Source organism: Hyperoodon ampullatus (assembly GCF_949752795.1).
Source record: "Hyperoodon ampullatus genome assembly, chromosome: 6".
Classification (NCBI taxonomy): Eukaryota; Metazoa; Chordata; class Mammalia; order Artiodactyla; family Ziphiidae; genus Hyperoodon; species Hyperoodon ampullatus.
Window position 1 is genome coordinate 25,874,902 of NC_136919.1, and position 10,367 is coordinate 25,885,268.

Below are 10,367 nucleotides of genomic sequence, written 5' to 3' on the forward strand. Positions count from 1 at the left end.
TAGTATTCTTATACACTAATGATGAAAAATCTGAAAGTGAAATTAAGAAAACACTCCCATTTATCATTGCAACAAAAAGATAAAATATCTAGGAATAAACCTACCTAAGGAGACAAAAGACCTGTATGCAGAAAATTATAAGACATTGATGAAAGAAATTAAAGATGATACAAATAGATGGAGAGATATACCATGTTCTTGGATTGGAAGAATTAACATTGTGAAAATGACTCTACTACCCAAAGCAATCTACAGATTCAATGCAATCCCTATCAAACTACCACTGGCATTTTTCACAGAACTAGAACAAAAAGTTTCACAATTTGTATGGAACCACAAAAGACCCCGAATAGCCAAAGCAATCTTGAGAACGAAAAATGGAGCTGGAGGAATCAGGCTCCCTGACTTCAGACTATACTACAAAGCTACAGTAATCAAGACAGTATGGTACTGGCACAAAAACACAAATATAAATCAATGGAACAGGATAGAAAGCCCAGAGATAAACCCACGCACATATGGTCACCTTATCTTTGATAAACAAGGTAAGAATATACAGTGGAAAAAAGACAGCCTCTTCAATAAGTGGTGCTGGGAAAACTGGACAGGTACATGTAAAATATGAAATTAGAACACTCCCTAACACCATCCACAAAAGTAAACTCAAAATGGATTAAAGACCTAAATGTAAGGCCAGACATTATAAAACTCTTAGAGGAAAACACAGGCAGAACACTCTATGACATAAATCACAGCAAGATCCTTTTTGACCCACCTCCTAGAGAAATGGAAATAAAAACAAAAATAAACAAATGGGACCTAATGAAACTTCAAAGCTTTTGCACAGCAAAGGAAACCATAAACAAGACCAAAAGACAACTCTCAGAGTGGGAGAAAATATTTGTAAATGAAGCAACTGACAAAGGGTTAATCTCCAAAATTTACAAGCAGCTCATGCAACTCAGTAACAAAAAAACAAACAATCCAAAAATGGGCAGAAGACTTAAATAGACATTTCTCCAAAGAAGATATACAGATTGCCAACAAACACATGAAAGAATGCTCAACATCATTAATCATTAGAGAAATGCATGTCAAAACTACAATGAGATATCATCTCACACCAGTCAGAATGATCATCATCAAAAAATCTACAAACAATAAATGCTGGAGAGGGTGTGGAGAAAAGGGAACCCTCTTGCACTGTTGGTAGGAATATAAATTGATACAGCCACTATGGAGAACAGTATGGAGGTTCCATAAAAAACTACAAATAGAACTACCATATGACCCAGCAATCCCATTACTGGGCATATTCCCTGAGAAAACCATAATTCAAAAAGAGTCATGTACCAAAATGTTCATGGCAGCTCTGTTTACAATAGCCAGGACATGGAAGCAACCTAAGTGTCCATCAACAAATGAATGGATAAAGAAGATGTGGCACATATATATAATGGAATATTACTCAGCCATAAAAAGAAATGATATTGAGTTATTTGTAGTGAGGTGGATGGACCTGGAGTCTGTCATACAGAGTGAAGTAAGTTAGAAAATCAAATACCATATGCTAATACATATACATGGAATCATGAAAAAAAAAAGGTCATGAAGAACCTAGGGGCAAGATGGGAATAAAGACGCAGACCTACTAGAGAATGGACTTGAGGATATGGGGAGGGGGAAGGGTAAGCTGGGACAAAGTGAGAGAGTGGCATGGACATATATACACTACCAAATGTAAAATAGATAGCTAGTGGGAAGCAGTTGCATAGCACAGGGAGATCAGTTTGGTGCTTTGTGACCACCTAGAGGGGTGGGATAGGGTGGGTGGGAGGGAGGGAGACACAAGAGGGAAGAGATATGGGGATATATGTATAACTGATTCACTTTGTTGTAAAGCAGAAACTAACACACCATTGTAAAGCAATTATACTTCAATAAAGATGTTTAAAAAAAAAACAATCAGACACACAAAAGAAAAACAAAAAAATCTATGTGACACACCACATAAACAAAAGGATAAAAATCATATGATCATCTCAATAGATGCAGAGAAAGCATTTGACAAAATTCAATATCCATTCATGATAAAAACTCTCAAAGTTGGTATAGAGGGATCAACATAATAAAGGCCGTTTACAACAAACCCACATCAACATAATATTCAGTGGTGAAAAGCTAAAAGCCTTCCCACTAAATTCAGTAACAAGACAAGAATGCCCACTCTCATGACTTCTATTTAACATAGTATTGGAAGTCCTAGCCACAGCAATCAGATGAGAAAAAAATAAAACACACCCAAACAGGAAGAAAGAGGTAAAACTGCCACTGTTTGCAGATGACATAATACTTTATATAGAGAACCTTAAAGTTTCCAACCCAAAAACTATTAGAATAAATGAATTCAGCAAGGTTGCAGGATACACAGTTAATATACAGAAATCTGTTGCATTTCCATACACTAATAATAAAATAAGAGAAAGTAAAACAATCCCATTTAAAAACTGCTTAAAAACAACCCAGGAATAAACTTAACCAAGGAGGTGAAAGACCCATACTCTGAAAACTATAAAACACTGATAAAGGAAATTGAAGATGATTCAAAGAAATGGAAAGATATCCTGTGCTCTTGGATTGGAAGAATATTAAAATGGCCACACTACACAAAGCAATATACAGATTTAATGTAATCCCTATCAAAACACCCAGGACATTTTTCACAGAACTAGAACAAATAATCCTAAAATTCATATGGAACCACGAATGACCCCAGATTTCCAAAGCAATCCTCAGAAACAAAGAATAAAGCTGGATGCATAACCTCCCAGACTTCAGACTATACTACAAAGCTACAGTAGTCAAAATGGCATGGTGTTGGCATAAAAACAGGCATATAGATCGATAGAACAGAAAAGAGAGCCCAGAAATACCACATACCTATGGTCAATCAATCTAAGACAAAGGAAGTAAGAATATACAATGGAGAAAAGACACTCTTCAAGCAGTAGTGCTGGGAAAACTGGACAGCTACATGTAAAACAATGAAATTAGAACACTCCCTCACACAACATACAAAAATAAACTCAAAATGGTTTAAAAGCCTAAATGTAAGAACTGAAAGCATAAAAATCCTAGAAGAGAACATAGGCGGAACACTCTTTGACATAAATCATAGCAATATTTTCTTGGATCCGTCTGAGGCAAAAGAAATAAAAGCAAAACCAAACAAACAGGACTAGATTAAAGCTTTTGCACAGCAAAGGAAACCATCAAAGTGAAAAGACAACCTACGGAATGGGAGTAAATATTTGCAAATGATGCAACTGACAAGGGGTTAATTTCCAAAATATACAAGTAGCTCATACGGCTCAATATCAAAAAACAATCCAATCAAAAAATGGGCAGAAGACTTGAACAGACATTTTTCCAAAGACATGCAGATAGCTAACAAGCACATGAAAAGATGCCCAACATTACTAATTAGAGAAATGCAAATTAAAACCATAATGAGGTACCACCTCGCATTTGTCAGAATGGCCATCATCAAAAAGTCTACAAATAACAAATGTTGGAGAGGATGTGTAAAAAAGATCCTGGTCCCTGCTGTTAAAAATTCTGGAGGCAATTTCAAAAGTTGAGACAAGCATTCCTAAAGCCCCTTCCACCTTTTGCACTTTCCTCTGTCAGGGATGCTCTGACCAATAAAAGTCATAGTAACCATCTTTAATTTTAAATACTCTGGGGTCTTAGGGACTGTGTCTGTATATGCCCATAGGATTTAAAGATCCTCTCTAGAAATTCTGAAGGCTCCTCATTCCGTTTCTGTATTCCCTTCTGTGCTTTATTAAGACTTCTTTGTTTCGGCCCCCTCTTCACAATCTTGCAAGAATGCAGTCTCGATAATGTCCAAGTTTGGGCCTATCCCCAGCATCACATCCCAGTTAGGATGCACTGTTGGTTCGGCTGTGCTGGCAAGCAGCCTGTATCGGGCCGCCAGGGGTTTCTGAATGAAGCTCACCTGCCTCCTCCCCAGCTCTATCCAGCACCATTCTACATACTTCTGAAGTGAGGAGGGTGGTTAATAAATTTTGAACATCGGCCCAGGTCGGGTTGTGGGTTGCAAGAAATCGAAGAAAGTTTTCCATTCTTTTTGGGTCATCTCTATAAGTTGGCATATTGTTCTTGCAATTAAATAAATCAAATTGAAAAAGGAGAATGGACCCAGATCAATCCCATCGGCTGCCCCATTTCAGCAATCACACCTCCAGTGGGGACTTGCCTTAAAGGATTTTACTCCACCTGAGTTTGGGTAGCTCCCTGGCCAAATCGAATACCCTGGCAGGTATGAGAGGGGAAGACCGGTCCTATTTCCTGTTTCTCTATCCTCAGAGACCAGCGGGGGCAGGAGTGGGGTGGGATGAGCCTGAAGCAGCAGCAGCACCAGCGTGTGAGGATGGGAGAGAAACAGTCAAAGTGTATGAATTAACAGCAAGTCCTCCTCCTTTGCTTTACAATCAAGTGAAACAAGTTTCTTTGCCTTGCCTTCCCTTCCTGTTGGGCCATAATCTTACATTTTATCTTGCATTTTATGACACAATAACATAAAAGACTGTACAAAAGGTATTTCATAGCATTTTCCTTCCCATTTACAAAATAAATCTAGTTGCAAGATTTTATTGTAATTTAAGGATCCATTTTCAGGCCATTTTGCTCTGGAGTCTAAAGGATAGTGTGGCTATACAGTGTTACAAAAAATACCACCTTTTTCTTTCTCTTCTATGGATTCGTAACGGAAAGTCATCTACTTCTGGAGAATGCAGGCTAGAGGGCTGCAAGAGGGAACCGAATCAACACTGCCCATTTTGAAAGGGCTTTGTTTCCAGTTGCATCAACGACACCTCTCTACACGTCCTCTCTGCTTGGTGCTTCTTGGGCACCAAGAAGCTCAATCCCCAATAGCCAATTCCTAACAATTAAGACAATCAGACCTAGATAGACAAGGGCAAACAAAAGCAGAACAAAGAAGACCAAAAAGAAAAAAAAAAAGAAAAAAGTCCTGGGCCTTTAACCCAGGTACCTCAGCAGCTGTAACCTTTTATATTGTCTGCCCACATCCCACCAGCTGGGACTCCAACCCACGACTCGGTCAGGATCGCACAAACAACCCGTGCACAGGTGCGTTTCTTTAACGAGGTTACCCAGAACGCGTCTTCCAAACACAAACCCCCCCAAACCGTTTTTTCATTGCAAAACAAAACTTAAGTGCCGAAGCTCTGCGGCACCTCACCTGGGAAGTCCAAGGGACGGTCCCAGGAACTAATGGACCAGGCAGCTGCTTGGACTCACGCACAGGCTCTCAGTACCGGCGAGGGGCCCACGAACCACGGGCAAAAGCTCCATTTGGACTTACCTCCTAGCTGGCTCGTCTTGCCGGACACACAGCAAGTCAAAACGCTGAGATACGCAGGCTTGCAGCAAAGAGAGGGCTTATTCATAAGGCAGCCAAGCGAAGAGATCAGAGGACAAATCTCAAATCGGCCTTCCTGAAGGCAAGGGCCTCGGGTGTTCGTGGGATAACTAAGAAAGCAGCAGGGCGGTCTGACGCTAGGAAGCAGTTACGTCATTCTGCGCAGGCGTAACCAGGCTACAGGCCTCTACGCAGTCGAAACGTCACACTCGCGCATGCCCAGTTGAAGAGTTGGTGGTCCTATCCAGTTTTAACTGGCTTAGCTTGAACTAGACGCAGCTGACCGCAAGTTCCTAGAAAATAACTGAGGCAAGCATCCTATTGTTTGGACTACCTGCCACTTGGAGAACATTCAAGTCTTTAAATGATCTTGATTAGAGAAGGCAGGTGAAATGGATTTAACCCGTGGTTTCAGGTATCTGCCTTTACTTGCTAAGTATGGCAACCCTAATTCAAGAAAACTGAAGACACCCACACAAAGAATTGCCGGTGAATGTTCACAGCAGCATTGTTCATCATAACCAAAAATGGAAGCAATCAAAATGTCTACCAGCTGATAAATTAATTTTTTTAAAAAAGTGCTATATTTATTCAATGGCTTACTATTCAGTGATCAAAAGGGATGGACTGCTCGTACACGATGCAACATGGATGGACCTCAACACCATCACAGCTAGTGAAATAAGCATGACCAAAGACTGCAGGTGGAAACCAGGGGACTTTTTTGCAATGAGGGGAATGTTCTGAAACTGAATTTTGGGGATCAATTCACTACTCTATAAATTCAATAAAAAATCATTAATTATACACATATAATGGGTGATTGAATACTGTGTAAATTATGCCTCAGTAAATCTGTTTAAAAAAACCCCCAAACCTCTCTTCTGCCACTCTTCCTGGCCCCAGCACACTTTATGTGCCAGTCCTGTGAAATCATCCCTATGTCCCCTAGCCTACCCTGCTTCTTGCCTCTGTGCTCAGGCTCTGCTGGCTGCTGGGACCACGTGTGCCCTTTCCTCTGCCTTGCTAACTGAATCATTCCCCAAGGCCCAGCTCAAATGTCAATTTCTCCACCTTCACTCATGCTGCCTGTTGGTAGATCACTGATTCCCGGTAGTATTTCCAAGTCACTTGCCTCAGATTCTAATTGTGCTTCATTCCTGATTTAACCCCCTTGGGGATTTTTAGAACTCTTTTCCTCTTCACCTTGAAGGAAGCAGATGGTTTTCACACTTTTCCCTTTCCAAGCACCTAACATCAGGACTAACAAAATAGGTTCCAGGATTATTTGGATGCTAACTCTGCTGGACCTTTGGCTTTTCAGGGAACCTGTCCTGAGTTTGACGTGCCCTGTCAATCACAGTACCGCTTCTGGGGGTGTCGTCTCTGTGTCCCCACCACATTCTGTTTACGAAGCCATGTCATATGTACACACTCTGCCCTTTAAGCTCTTGTATAAATTTTGTGTCCTTAAGTGGTTCTGAGGTATATCTCTGTCAGCTAGATAGGAATACCTCAAGAACGAGGACGTGTCTCATCCATTTGAACCTCTTGCCTAGCCCAGAGCTGAGCAGGTCCCAAGAAGACTTTGGTGAATGAATGAACATCCAGTTAAAGGAATCCTAAAAGAATATAACTGATCTGACAGAGTCCAGCTATGGAGCTGGATATTTACTTTACAAAAGCAAAGTCCTTCACTCCGGTGATCCCCAAATGGAGGGCCTGCCAGCTTTTTATAGACATTCCAGTCCCCAGGGCTTTTTAAAATTTTATTTATTTATTTTTGGCTGCGTTGGGTCTTCGTTGCTGAGTGGGGGACAGCGGGGCCCACTCTTCGTTGCAGTGCACGGGCTTCTCATTGCGGTGGCTTCTCTCGTTGCAGAGCACGGGCTCTAGGCGCATGGGCTTCAGTAGTTGTAGCACGCAGGTTCAGTAGTTGTGGCTCACAGGCTCTAGAGCACAGGCTCAGTAGTTGTGGCGCACGGGCTTAGTTGCTCTGCAGCATGTGGGATCTTCCTGGACCAGGGATCGAACCCGTGTCCCCTGCATTGGCAGGAGGATTCTTAACCACTGCGTCACCAGGGAAGTCCTAGAGAAGACCTTTCTTACTGTCCTTACTCACCACCTCATCAGCCTCTGGATGGCCTCCCTCTTGCTATTCTGTTTACTTATTCCATCAACGACTTGCATCATCCTTTTCTTGTTGTTACTTTCTATTTTTCTCATACTTGATATCATTAAAAAAAGAAACAACAACAACAGTGGGCCCTCCTTAGAACACAGCACCTTGGGGTTTTTTGACTTAAATTATTTAAAGTGAAAGAATATTTTTACATGCTCAATAAATACTTATTGAACATAGACTATATATAACAAGTCCTGTACCTATTATTCACCTTCTATTTCTTTTCTTTTACTGACCTACCAAATTAAAAAGCAACCAGAATTCTTATAACATTCCCGACCTCAGTCCAGCTTATGAGTTTAGTGAACCAGATGATTTTGGAAGCCTTTCCAGCTCTAATATTTTGTGATTCTAATACAGGTTTTACTTTTTTTCTTTCTTAAACCAATAAGTGAATGAAGTCTGCTTTGATCTTATTGGCATGTTAATATTTTCAATCTTTACTTTAAAAAGGAACAGGAGTTTGGTTCATTAGACTGCAGAAGCTGGGTTTTTAAGGAATGTGTCCTAGGTGTGGGTAAGCGCGATATGGAAATCCAGCGCTTGCTAAATACAGGTTGGATTTGGCAGGATGGCTTACCAGATATAGTTTGATTCCTCTTGGACTCTGGTTCCTTGGCTATGTCTGAGTCATTCCATAAATCAGGCCGTGGATCTGTGACTCAGGGAGTAAGGAGACTTGCACAGTATGTGACATATAATAGACACTCGTTAAGTATTTGTTGGATGCCTGCCTGTCAATGCCACGTGCTCTAACTTCTCTCAGACATGCAGACACTCTTTTGCTACTTTCCAGGATAGAGGCTTCGCCTGTCTCTCTGGGGTACCCATTTTCAGTGACCAGGGGTGCATCCCCTATTTCATGGGACAATATGTGATTTTGGGGAAGTAATACTTATTAAAAGGTCTTTCTGGTACACTTCCACTCCTTTTCATTGGTCCCACACATCAAGCCTTTGCCCCAGGACAGCCGTGTCAGAAATCAAGACCATGTCCCTTGGGTCAGCTCTTTGCTTGGGTGAACAAACTGCACTTCTGAAACTGCTGTTCATGCCTTCCCAAGCGTCTCTCTGAATGATCCTGATTTCTTACTATATTGCTACTAATCCATGCTCCTGGAGAAGATAAACCAGATTTCAGGTCTGTGTGGGTCTCAAAAGGTAATGATATTTATAAAACAAAACAAAAAGCCTTCCAACGCAACCTATTCTCCAAACATACTCAGTAGATGGCAGTGTTGCTCTTTCACCGGTATTTGGTCTTAGGGGTGTTTTTTGTTGTTTTTGTTTTGCTTAGTTTTTATAAGATTTAGAACAGCTGAAGTTTCTGTCTAGCTTAGATTGTGGGTTCCACAAAATGTAGTTCTTTTTACTCAATCAGTCTTTTTTGTTCAGGGCCCTACCAAAAACCCTAAGTCCCTTGGGCAGACTAATAATTAAGTAAATCTTCAAACTAGTATTCTATTTAAAATTTTTTAATTACAAAAGTTAGACATGGTTGTAAAAATTCAAAAGACACAGAAGTGTAGAAAGTAAAAGTGAATGAAAGTTTTCCAGGTGTTTTACTATGCATATAAAATACATATATGACATTATATATATTTATGGGGTCATACTATTCATATTATTCTACAACTCACATTTGCTTCTTTACGTAGTGTGTGTTCCTCCACATCAATACGTACGATCTTCATTCTTCCCACTTTCATGGTTTATGACATTTACATTCTGTTCTGGAACTATAGTCAAGTCTTCTAGGCTTGAACTTCTGAATACTTAAACCCAATAAAAATAGCATTTACCATATTGTGGTTATGTAAATATTAATCCTTGCAGAACAAAATGTGATCAGATCTACAGAGAAGAAAAGAAAATCCATGTACTTAACCCATACCATACAATTGTCAAGATTCAAAGCTGTTTTTTAATTTCACTTTTTTAAATTAAATTAAATTAATTAATTAATTATTTTTTTGCGGTACGCGGACCTCTCACTGTTGTGGCCTCTCCCGTTGCGGAGCACAGGCTCTGGACGCGCAGGCCCAGCGGCCATGGCTCACAGGGCCCAGCCGCTCTGCGGCATGGGGGATCTTCCCGGACCAGGGCATGAACCCGCATCCCCCGCATCCCCCGCATCGGCAGGCGGACTCTCAACCACTGCGCCACCAGGGAAGCCCTAATTTCACTTTTATTTTCCTCACTTTTACTCAGATGTCACTGTTTTTTATTAGTTTGTTGAATCTCATGTTTCTTGAAATCTCATTCTTTTTTCCCTTTTGCTTTGCTCAAGTACCTCCCTGAGTAATTTGTAAATTTTAGTACATCTGTTATAAGCTTTCTCTGCAGAGCTGAAAATATCTTTCCCCCACTGATTGTTGGCTTGGCCTAGAGTTTTTAGGCTTAAATTCATATTCCCTTGGAATTTTAAAGACATGGTTTAAAAGTGTTTCTGATGGAAAGTCTGATGTTAGTCAGATTCTTATTCCTTTGTAGCTGACCTTTTTTTTTTTTCCTGTCTGGAAGCTTTTAAGACTTTATCATTGTTCCTGGGGTTCTGAAATTTCTACGAGTGTCTAGGTATGGGTCTTGTTTTTATTTACCCTGCTTGGTACCTGGTGGCCTCTTTCAATCTGAAGATTTGTCTTTTCCCCTAGCTCAGAAAAATTTTCTATTATGTCTTTGGTTCTGCTTCCCAGCCCCACCTTTTTTTTTT